Genomic DNA, 12,562 nt, shown 5'->3' with positions numbered 1-12,562 from the left:
GCGCCGCCGCCGCCGCGTTTCGGCGCGGGAGGCAGGCGGTCTCCGGGCGCGAAGCCGCGCCCCGCCCAGCCGCTCGGGCCCTGCCCCCTGCGGGCGCGGGCGCCCCGGCGTCCGGCGAGCAGCGGCAGCCGCGGAGGAGCGGGGCCCGTGCGGGTGCTGAGAGCGTTTGCAAAGGCTATTCCCGGGACTGGTATCGGCAGGCCAACTCAACGGTACCTGAAAAAGCGAGGGCTTTCGCACATCTCCATCTCCCCAGAGCTTGCACAACGGAGGCGGGGCAAGAGAAGCGGAATCGGCCTCCCTCGACGTCTCGAGCGCTTCCTCGCTGGAATTTCAAGAGGAAATGGGGACTGCAGGAATTCACCTTCCACCAGGTGATCCGATGGACTCCGTTGCTCCTGGGAAGACCCCCAGGATTGCCACACACGAGAAACAGGGAATGGCGCATCCCCCTTTCAGACACACTCCCTTGTCATGGCCTGGTCTTCCCTGGGCACGGAAGAAAAGCCATGCTGGAGGAGGCCAGTAGCCCATCCAGGCCAGCACTCGGCTCACATGGAGGCAAACCAGCTGCCCACAGGATCCCTCCAGCAGGAGGGACGCAAGGCCTCCTCCTGCCAAGCTGCTCGGCAAGGGGAGGCCACAGGCAGACCGCCTCGGGTAAATGGATAGCCACCACCTCCACAGATCCCTCCGACCCGCTTTTCAAGCCATCCAGATTGGTGGCCATCCCCGCTTCCTGTGGCAGGGAATTCCACTTCCTTCATGGGATGACCCTGGATCCTAGTGTTACAATGCCGCCCTCTCAATTTGCTCCACAGCAGGCATAATGCTATTATTTATTTATTTATTTATTTATTTATTTATTTAGAGCATTTGTATGCGGTCCCATCGCATAGCCTCGGGACAGCTTACATAGGTAAATTAAAACATAATACAGATAAAATCCAGATCCACCCTGGCTGCATATTAAAACCTAAAACTGATATTAAAAGTTATTAAAATATCGTTGAAATAGAAAGGTCTTCGCCTGGTGCCGAAAAACAAATAACGACAGCGCCAGGCAGACCTCTCTGGGGAGCACATTCCATAGGTGGGGCGCCACTGCAGAGAAGGCCCTCCTCCGGGTACTTAGCCTCCTAATGTCTTTCACGGAAGGTTCCCACAGGAGGGCCTCTGCCGCCGATCTCAGGGGGCAGGAGGGCAAATATGGAAGCAGGCGTTCCTTTAGGTATTATTATTATTATTATTATAACATTTCTATGCCGCCCCTTGCCGAAACCTCGGGGCGGCTTACAACATGATAAAATACATTGAAATACAATAGTGCATAATAAATTACCGTTAAATACAAAATACAAAAAATACATTGATTTACAAATATAAAATTAAAATTATCAGTATAAAATAAAAATATAGGAGGAGAAAGAGAAGGAAGAAGAAGTTGCCCTGGCCAGAACATATGTTTTAACAATTGAAATGATGTTTAAATAAGAAGGTCTTTACCTGGCGCCGAAAAACCCGTAACGACGGTGCCAGGCGGACCTCTTTGGGGATTGAATTCCATAGGTGGGCGCCACCGCAGAGAAAGCCCTCCTCCGGGTACTTACTCTCCTAATTTCTTTCATGGAGGGTTCCCGGAGAAGGGACTCTCCCGCAGATCTCAAAGGGTGGTCGGGCATATACGGACGTAAGCGCTCGTTCAGGTAGCCAGGACCCAAGCCGTTTAGGGCTTTATAGGTCATAATCAACACCTTGAATTGGGCCCGGGCTTCAATGGGAAGCCAGTGAAGCTGACGGAGGACTGGAGTCATGTGAGCATAACGCCCCATCCCCGTCAGCAACCTGGCAGCTCTATTTTGCACCAATTGAAGTGTTCGGACTGTCTTCAGGGGAAGCCCCACGTAAAGCGCGTTACAGAAGTCTAGGCGGGAAGTCACCAGCGCGTGTGTCACAGTCGCCAGGCAGTCGTACTCCAGGTAGGGGCGCAGCTGATTAATCAGCCGAAGCTGAAGGAAGGCGTTCCTCGCTACCGCTGTCACCTGAGCTTCCAAAGAAAGCTCCGGGTCGAGGAGTACTCCTAAGCTGCGGACCTTATCCCTAAGAGGGAGTGTTGCACCATTCAGGACCAGGTCAAATCCACCCTCTCCGAAACCCGATCCGCCAACCAACAGGACCTCCGTCTTGTCTGGGTTGAGTTTCAGTTTATTGGCCCTCATCCATTCCCTTACCTCGGTCAGGCACCGGTTCAGCACAGCCACTGCCTCACCTGGATTAGTGGAGAACGAGAGGTAAAGCTGGGTATCATCAGCGTATTGATGATTCCGCAGCCCACACCTCCTGATGACCTCTCCCAGCGGTTTCATGTAGATGTTAAATAGCAGAGGGGATAGAATGGAGCCCTGTGGTACTCCATGGCATAGCTGCCAAGACGTAGAGACATGGTCCCCCAGCACTACCTTCTGGAATCGACCGTCGAGATAGGAGCGGAACCACTGCAAAGCAGTGCCTCCAACCCCCAATCCCGCAAGTCTATCCAGAAGGATATCATGGTCGATGGTATCGAAAGCCGCTGAGAGGTCCAGAAGAACCAACAGGGATGTACTCCCCCTGTCCTTCTCCCTGCACAGGTCGTCGTACAGGGCGACCAAGGCAGATTCAGTACTGTACCCGGGTCTGAAGCCGGACTGAAAAGGATCCAGATAATCAGTTTCATCCAAGAGTGCTTGGAGTTGTCCCGCCACCACTCGCTCCAACACCTTGCCCAGAAACGGGATGTTGGCCACAGGTCTATAGTTAGTGGCCATCTCTGGATCCAGTGACGCTTTCTTCAGGACCGGTCGTATTACCGCCTCCTTTAAAGGGGCAGGCACTCGACCCTCCCTCAGAGAAGCGTTAACCACTTCCAAGATCCAGGTCCCAATCCCGTGCTTGGAGTTATTTATTAACCAAGACGGGCAAGGATCCAATAGGCAAGTGGTGGGACGTACTCTTCCAAGCACCTTGTCCACATCATTGGGCCGCAATAATTGAAATTCCTCCAATAATTTTGGACCAGACGGTAGCATTGGCGACTCCTCAGAGACCTCTGATTCATTAGTGGAGTCCAGCTCGTGACGAATCTGAGCGATTTTCTCCCTGAAATGCCTGGCAAAGTCGTCACAGCGGGCCTTTGAGGGTGGCATCGGATCTTCCTTAGGACCCGGGCGAACCAGGCCTTGCACCACTCGAAAAAGCTCCGCCAGACGGCATTGTGAGGAGGCAATGGAAGCGGAAAAAAACTTCTTTTTCGCCGCCTTCACCGCCACAGCATAGGCCCGATAGCGGGCTCTCAAGTGTGTTCGGTCAGATTCATCCCGTGATTTCCTCCACCTACGCTCTAGCCGTCTCCCAACTCGCTTCATCGCCCGCAATTCAGGTGTATACCAAGGGGAAGAGCAGACTCTGCCCGGTGGGAGAGGACGCTTAGGAGCGATCGTGTCCACAGCCCTGGTCATCTCTCCGTTCCACAGTTCGACCAGAGCCTCGACAGGAGCACCAGTCTTGTCAGCTGGAAACTCCCCCAGGGCCTTCAGGAATCCATCCGGATCCATCCGGCTCCGGGGGCGGGCCCATACAATCGGGTCCGCACTCTTATAGAGGGAGAGGCCGCTCTCGAGCACAAACCTCACCAGGAGGTGATCTGACCATGACAGGGGAGTCAAACATAAGTTCTTCACCCTCAGGTCATCCTCTTCCTGCCCCATCGTGAATACCAGGTCCAGAGTGTGTCCACGTTCATGGGTTGGGCCAATGACGTGTTGAGACAAGCCCATGGCCGCCATAGAGGCCATGAAGTCCTGAGCCGCCCCGGTCAGTCCAGACTCGGCATGGAGATTGAAGTCCCCCAGGACCAACATCCTGGGGGTCCTCAACACCAGGTCCGAGACGGTCTCTGTCAGCTCAGATAGGGAGACTGCTGGGCAGAAAGGTGCACGGTACACCAATAGAATCCCCAATCTGTCTCGTTCGCCCAACACCAAGTAGAGGCACTCCAGCCCTGGTCTCAAAGGGACTGGAAGACCCGTGAGAGAGATGGAGGCTCTGTAAACCAACGCGACTCCCCCTCCCCTCCCTTCTGGGCGTGAACAGTGTTGAACCAGATACCCGGGCGGGCACAATTGGGAGAGGGCAACATCCCCTCCCTCTCCCGCCCAGGTCTCCGTTATGCAAGCCAGGTTGGCCCCCTCATCCACAATCAAGTCATGGATGAGGGAAGATTTATTATTGACCGACCTGGCATTGAGCAGCAGCACCGTCAGACCCGAGGGGTGGCTGACAAGGCTACCTGGCGCCCTCTGATTGGGGGCAGGATCAGAAGGAGGGACAGGTGTCAGCCATCTGTCCATCCTTCTTCTATGTGGACACGTTAAGCCCCTATTGTTGTAACGACCATTGCCCGTGACCACGCCAATAGCAGCCCCCGTGGGTTCCCCAGGATATATAAACGTCGACATGGCCAGGAATGACTCAAAGCACTGATTAAAGCAGGGTAAGATTATAAAGGTATCCAGGTCCCAAGCCGTTAAGTGTTTTATAAGTAATAACTAGCACCTTGAATTGAGCCCACACTTCGATGGGAAGCCAGTGAAACTGGTAGAGGACTGGAGTTATGTGAGAGTAACGCCCAGTCCCCGTCAGCAACCTGGCTGCTCTATTTTGCATCACCTGAAGTATCCGGACTGTCTTCAAGGGCAGCCCCACGTAGAGCACGTTACAGAAGCCCAATCGGGAAGTAACCAATGCATGTGTCATTGTCGCTAGGCAGTCGTCGTCCAGGTAGGGACGCAGCTGATGGATCAACCAAAGCTGAAGGAAAGTGCTCCTCGCCACCGCTGTCACCTGAGCTTCCAAAGAGAGCTCCGGGTGGAGGTGCACTCCCAAGCTGCGGACCCTGTCCTTTAGAGGGAGTGCAACCCCATTCAGAACAAGGTCCAAGTCACCTACCCAGGAGCCCGAACCACCCACCAACAGGACCTCCGTCTTGTCTGGATTGAACTTCAGTTTATTGGCCCTCATCCAGCCCATTACCTCGGCCAGGCACCGGTTCAGTACAGCCACTGCCTCACCTGGATCGGTTGAAAAAGAGAGGTAGAGCTGGGTATCATCAGTGTACTGATGATTCCGCAGCCCACACCTCCGGATGACCTCTCCCAGCGGTTTCATGTAGATGTTGAATAGCAAGGGGGACAAAATGGACCCCTGCGGTACTCCGTGGCATAGCTGCCATGGCACAGAGCCAAAGTCCCCCAGCACCACCTTCTGGAATTGGCCGTCGAGGTAGGAGTGGAGCCACTGCAAAGCAGTGCCTCCGACTCCCCGTCCTGCTAGCCTATCCAGAAGGATACCATGGTCGATGGTATCGAAAGCCGCTGAGAGGTCCAGGAGGACCAACAGGGATGCACTCCCCATCTCTCTCCCTGCACAGGTCATCGTACAGGGCGACCAAGGCAGATTCAGTACCATACCCGGGTCTGAAGCCAGACTGGAATGGGTCCAGATAATCAGTCTCATCCAAGAGTGCTGGAGTTGTCCCGCCACCACCCGTTCCAGCGGAGGGGAGGGGAGGGGGGTCGCTTTAATCTATCGAGCTTCCAACTCTCTTGCGGGGCTTCCTGTTCTCTCGAGAACGGGTCTAGAGTGCCTTTATCTGGCTTTGGGCGACTGAGACAGATTGGGGGTTCTGCCGTGCACCCTTCTGCCTATCAAACTCCCTGCTTGAGCTGACGGAGATTGTCTCGGACCTGGTGTTGAGGACCCCCAGGATGCTGGTCCTGGGGGACTTCAATCTCCATGCCGAGACTGTTTTGACCGGGGCGGCTCAGGACTTCATGGCCTCCATGACGGCCATGGGGCTGTCTCAACATGTCATCAGCCCGACCCATGAATGTGGACACACTCTGGACCTGGTTTTCTCGATGGGGCAGGAGGAGGGGGATCTGAGGGTGAGGAATTTGTGTCTGACTCCCCTGTCATGTTCAGATCACTTCCTCCTGAGGTTTGAGCTCGAGAGCGGTCTTTCCCTCTGTAAGGGTGCGGACCCGATTGTGTGGGTCCACCCCCGGAGCAGGATGGATCCGAATGGATTCCTGAAGGCTCTGGAGGAGTTTCCAGTTGATAAGGCTGGCGCTTCTGTTGATGCCTTGGTCAAACTGTGGAATGGGGAAGTGACCAGGGCTATTGACACGATCACTCCCAAGCGTCCTCTCCTTCCTAGCAGAGCTCCTGGCATACACCTGAATTACGGGTGATGAAGCGGGTTGGGAGATGTCTAGAGTGTATGTGGAGGAAATCATAGGATGAATCTGACCAAACACACTTGAAAGCCCACTATCAGGCCTATGCTGTGGCAGTGAGGGCGGCGAAGAAGAAATTCTTCTCCACTTCCATTGCCTCCTCACAGTGCCGTCCAGCGGAGCTCTTTTGGGTGGTACAGGGGCCGGTACATCCAGGCCCTAAGAAAGATCCCGTACCACCCTCGACAGGACTTTGCCAAGCATTTTAAGGAGAAAATTGCTCAGATTCGTCACGAGCTGGACTCCACTAGTGATTCAGAGCCCTTAGGGGAGGTGCCAATGTCTCCATCTGGTCCGACATTGTTGGATGAGTTTCAGTTATTGTGGCCTGATGATGTGGACAAGGTGCTTGGACAAGTACATCCTACCACCTGTTTACTTGACCCTTGCCCGTCGTGGCTATTGAACAAAGCCAAACACGGGATTGGTGCCTGGATCCTGGAGGTCATCAACCCTTCTCTGAGGGACAGCCTCTAAAGGAGGCGGTAGTCCGGCCAGTCCTAAAGAAGGCGTCCCTGGATCCAGAGATGGCCACCAACTATAGACCGGTGGCCAACATCCCATTTCTGGGCAAGGTGTTGGAGCGGGTGGTGGCAGGACAACTCCAGCACTCTTGGATGAGACTGATTATCTGGACCCATTCCAGTCCGGCTTCAGACACGGGTATGGTACTGAATCTGCCTTGGTCGCCCTGTACAATGACCTATGCAGGGAGAGAGACGGGGGAGTGCGTCCTTGTTGGTCCTCCTGGACCTCTCAGTGGCTTTCAATACCATCGACCATAGTATCCTTCTGGATAGGCTGGCCGGGCTAGGAGTAGGAGGCTCTGCCTGGCAATGGTTCCGCTCCTACCTCGACGGCCAATTCCAGAAGGTGGTGCTGGGGGACTTTGGCTCTGTGCCATGGCAGCTATGCCACGGAGTACTGCAGGGGTCCATTTTGTCCCCTTTGCTATTCATCATCTACATGAAACCGCTGGGAGAGGTCATCCGGAGGTGTGGGCTGCGGAATCATCAGTACGCTGATGATACCCAGCTCTACCTCTCTTTTTCAACCGATCCAGGTGAGGCAGTGGCTGTACTGAACCGGTGCCTGGCTGAGGTAATGGGCTGGATGAGGGCCAATAAACTGAAGCTCAATCCAGACAAGACGGAGGTCCTGTTGGTGGGTGGTTTGGGCTCCTGGGTAGGTGACTTGGACCTTGTTCTAAATGGGGTTGCACTCCCTCTAAAGGACAGGGTCCGCAGCTTGGGAGTGCTCCTCCACCCGGAGCTCTCTTTGGAAGCTCAGGTGACAGCGGTGGCGAGGAGCGCTTTCCTTCAGCTTTGGTTGATCCATCAGCTGCGTCCCTACCTGGACGACGACTGCCTAGCAACAGTGACATACACACTGGTTACTTCCCGATTGGACTTCTGTAACGCGCTCTACGTGGGGCTGCCCTTGAAGACAGTCCGGATACTTCAGGTGATGCAAAACAGAGCAGCCAGGTTGCTGACGGGGACTGGGCGTTACTCTCACATAACCCCAGTCCTCTACCAGTTTCACTGGCTTCCCATCGAAGTTTGGGCTCAATTCAAGGTGCTGGTTATCACCTGCAAAGCCCTTAATGGCTTGTGACCTGGATACCTAAAGGAACACCTGCTTCCATATTGCCCTCCCGCCCCGAGATCGGCGGCAGAGGCCCTCCTCCGGAAACCTTCCGTGAAAGACATTAGGAGGCTAAGTACCCGGAGGAGGGCTTTCTCTGCGGTGGCGCCCCACTTATGGAATGCGCTCCCCAGAGAGGGCCGCCTGGTGCCGTTGTTATTTGTTTGTCGGCGCCAGGCCAAGACCCTTTTATTTAAACAATATTTTAATAATTGTTAATATTATTTATTGGTTTTAGTTTCTATAGCCAGGGTGAATCTAGATTTTATATGTATTATTTATATGATTGTTTATTTATTATGTTGGAAGCTATCCTGAGGCTTAGGTGAATGGGATGGCGTACAAAAACTCCAAATAAATAAAACAATAAATAAATGTGGAAGTAATAATTCTATTCTTCTATAGTATTTGCCTTTTTTTACAGCCACATCACAGTGTTGACGCATATTCAGCTTGTGATCTTCAGCAATTCCAAGATCCTTCCCTCTTGCAGTATTGAGCCAAGGATTCTCCATCTCGTAATGATGCATTTGCTTTTTCTGAAGTGAAAAACTTGGTATTTGTCCCTATTGAATTTCAGTCTGTCCTTTTCAGCCCAGCACTCCAACCCATCAAGAGCTCATTGAATTTTATTTTTGTCTTCTGGGGTATTAGCTATGCCACCCAGTTGTGTGTCATCTGCAAATCTGGTCATCCTTCCCTTCACTTCCTCATCCAGGTCATTAATAAAACTGTGGGCAAGCACTGGGCCCAGGGCTCTCTGGACAGGAGATGTCTGGATGCAGGATTTGGACAGGGTTAGAAACTGGGAGGGGGCAGGAAAGTGTCCAGGCATGTTGCGCTGTATCAGCAGACCCACTGTTGGTATCATGGAGGAAGGACCACAGTGGAACTGCTGCTGGAGTGGCAGCCCTCGGACAGGAGGCCGGCTGGCATTCTGCACAGACACGGCTGGCACGCTCTGTGCTTGTGCGGGGGGCCACCTGCCATTTCCATAGCGTTGCTGCCTTTTGCCCTTGACTGAGACAGCTATTTCTGTGCCCCCTCCCAGAATCCCTTGGGGCTCGCACGGATGCTGCCGGAAAAGCACTGCTTGGGCACTCTGCAGGTGACCGGCACTGGTAGTTGCCCGGGAGCGCCGTGGTGAGCACAGTGAGGAACGTTGCTTGCCTTCCTAGGCAGCTCCATGGCCAGTTCCCTGGATCCCCAGCAGGGCTGCTCATTCAGGCTCAGACAACGCAACCGCCCACTGGAGGTACAACAACCCATAGACAGCCCATGGGCTGCTGCCCCGGACAAGCCCATGGGTGCATGCGATGCAACAGCTCACCGTGGTCGTAGCCGGGGTGGAGCATCATGTTGTACGAACTCACTCAGCCCTCTTTCCTTCCCAGTCCCATTTTTGTCTTTTCTACCGCTGTTGTTATGACTTCCCACACCAACAGGCACCAAACAATGGCATTTGGGGCACCCAAACAAGCCCCTGGTTATCAACACCACTTCCTGGGAGACCCTGGCACAAGACCGATCGACATGGCGCACGCCGAGCCACCAAGGCCGCCAAACTTCTGAAGCCAGAAGGACAACTGTAGCACAAGAGAAGCGAGCGCTCCGCAAACGTTGCAACAGTGGTGCCCACACGTCTGCCTGACTTGTGGCAGAACTCTCCGTGCCCATATTGGCCTTATCAGCCACCTGCGGACACACCGTGGACAACTCACAACCCGTTAGATGTCCAGGTCCTCATCGAAAACGATGGACGAACATCATCATCACACAACGCAAACCGGTAAACAATGGCTTTCCCCTCTAATGTGTGCCTGAGCGTGCATCAGTTCTCTCTCCTTTACTTCTTATCAGGAAAAGAGGTTGCACTGACCTCACTCTAACCGTTTTGCAAAGAGCTGCTTGTGCTCGCCAGATAAGGTACAGGAGAGGCTCTCTGGAAATGGCCAGACGAGGCAGAGAGGATGTGCAATTGGGTGGAGATGGTCATGGCACTGTTGGGCCACGAGGGCCGAAAGGGATAGATGCAGGGAAGAAAAAGGCCCAGACTGTGAAATGATCACAATGACTTGGCCATAGAGGCTAGTGGGAATGCAAAGGGCTTCATTTTGTGGCTGGGGTAGGATAGTTAAATACCAGGCTGGTTCACACAACACAGTTAGCCCTCTCGTGAACTTGACCCATGCAGTGTGGGCAAAATGACTCTGTGCTGACCAATAATCAGGCATAGCAAAGGTTTGTGTCCCTCTTTCATGCCCCTCCCCTCTGCTCTTTGGTCCTCTGGCAGGATCTCATAGAACACCAAGGTCTCCCAAGCCACACTAAGCCACTTTGCACTTGACTTTCAAGCAAATCCCACGGGAGTGGTTTGTAGAAAGGGGCAGTGTCCCCTGCTTTTGCCACTCGGTCCTCCAGGAAGAGTACATTTGGAAACTTGGGGTAACCCTTGAGGCAGAAGACAGGTTTGTCCCTAAAATGAGCTTCCAAAAGCCAAGGAGCCACAGGAATTTTTTTTTAAATAACTGAAATGAGTTTGGATTTTGGAACATCCTTTCTGGATTCTTCAGCAGAACAGTGTTACCCAAGTTATCACACTAACCCTCATTGCACTAACTGCATGCATATTCTATATTTCTATACGTTAGCATGTAAGATTGTTGTTGTTGTTAGTCACGAAGTCATGTCCGACTCATCACGACCCCATGGACAACATTCCTCCAGGCCTTCCTGTCCTCCACCTTTCCCCGGAGTCCTCAAGCTCACTCCAACTGCTTCAGTGACTCCATCTAGCCACCTCATTCTCTGCCATCCCCTTCTTCTTTTGCCATCTATAGTTCCCAGCATTAGGCTCTTCTCCAGGGAGTCCTTCCTTCTCATTAGGTGGCCAAAGTATTTGAGCTTCATCTTCAGTATCTGGCCTTCTAAAGAGCAGTCAGTGTTGATCTCCTCTAGGACTGACCGGTTTGATCGCCTTGTGGTCCAAGGGACTTGCAGGCGTCTCCGCCAGCACCACAATTCAAAGGCCTCAATCCTTTTGCGCTCAGCCTTCCTGATGGTCCATCTTTCACAGCCATACATTGCAACTGGGAAAACCATGGCCTTGACTGTATGAACTTTTTTCGCCGGGGTGATGTCTCTGCTTTTTAGTATGCTGTCTAGATTTGCCATAGCTTTCCTCCCAAGGAGCAAGCGTCTTTTAATTTCTTGGCTGCGGTTACTGTCTGCGGTGATCTTGGAGCCCAGGAAAATAAAATCTGTCACTACCTCCATTTCTTCCCCATCTGTTTGCCAGGAAGTGATAAGAGCAGATGCCATGATCTTAGTTTTCCTAATGTTGAGTTTCAAGCCAACTTTTGCACTCTCCTCTTTCATCCACATCAAGAGGCTCTTTAGTTCCTCTTCACTTTCTGCCATTAGTGGTATCATCTGCGTATCTGAGGTTGTTGGTATTTCTCCCAGCAATCTTAATTCCAGTTTGTGATTCAGCTAGCCCCGCCTTTCTCGTGATGTGCTCTGCATATAAGTTAAATAGGCAGGGCGACAGTATACAGCCTTGCCGAACTCCTTTCTCAATTTTGAACCAATTAGTGGTTCCATGTCCAGTTCTCACTGTTGCTTCTTGACCCGCATACAGGTTACTCAAGAGACAAATAAGATGCTCTGGTATTCCCATGTCTTTAAGAACTTGCCACAGTTTGTTGTGATCCACACAATCAAAGGCTTTAGCATAGTCAATGAAGCAGATGTTTTTCTGGAACTCCTTAGCTTTCTCCATGATATGTTGGCAATTTGATCTCTAGTTCCTCTCCCTCTTCGAAATCCCGCCTGTACTTCTGGTAGTTCTCAGTAAGACCATTATAACCCATGCTAAAACCCATGTGCAGGCCGAGCTCTCTGGATTTTTAAAAATTTACTCAAAATTATATTTTCATTTTGATTCCTTTTTAATGGTAGTGTGTGTGGGGTTATAGCACAATAACCAACTAAAGACAACGTTATGCAGATTAAATGGTGGTCTTAAGATGTTTGCTCAGTACAAACGACCTTTGATCCTCCTGGGTCTCCCGAGGCCCAGGGGGCCTCAAAGGCATGAGTGCCTTCTAGCAGCCCCAGCTGGCATAGGAACAGCCTGGCTTCAATAATCCAGGTTTTGGTAACCCTGAAACTAGATCCTTGGAAGGCTGTTCAGAAGCAGCAGCTTGTGCGAACTGTAGCGGTCAGAGCACAATACCCGCAGTCCCCCCAGGCGCTAAGATCGGGGGCCCTCCTTCGAAAGCCCCCCCCACGGGAGTCTTCTCGGGCTGCGACCAGGGGCCTTCTCCGCAGCAGCGCCCGAGCCCCGCCCGGTGCCAAATCCCGTGCGGCCCGGCTCTGCAGACCCCCGCGCGCGGCTCCGCGCCGCGTAACCCAGGGGCGCGCGCGGAGCGGGTCGCCAAGCTTTTCTGCGGGCTGGCCCAACTTGCTCCAGCGCGAGCGTTCCGCTTTTCGTGCTTCAGTGCAATGCCATGCTCGGGTTGCAATTTGCGACTCGCGCGTCATCCCACAGCCCGCGCGCAGCCGCGGAAGCGCCTCCT

The sequence above is a fragment of the Varanus komodoensis genome, unplaced genomic scaffold (genome assembly GCF_004798865.1).
Source record: "Varanus komodoensis strain SLA01 unplaced genomic scaffold, ASM479886v1 scaffold73, whole genome shotgun sequence".
Lineage (NCBI taxonomy): Eukaryota > Metazoa > Chordata > Lepidosauria > Squamata > Varanidae > Varanus > Varanus komodoensis.
The sequence above is the reverse complement of the archived record's forward strand: the minus strand, read 5'-3'. Positions refer to the sequence as shown.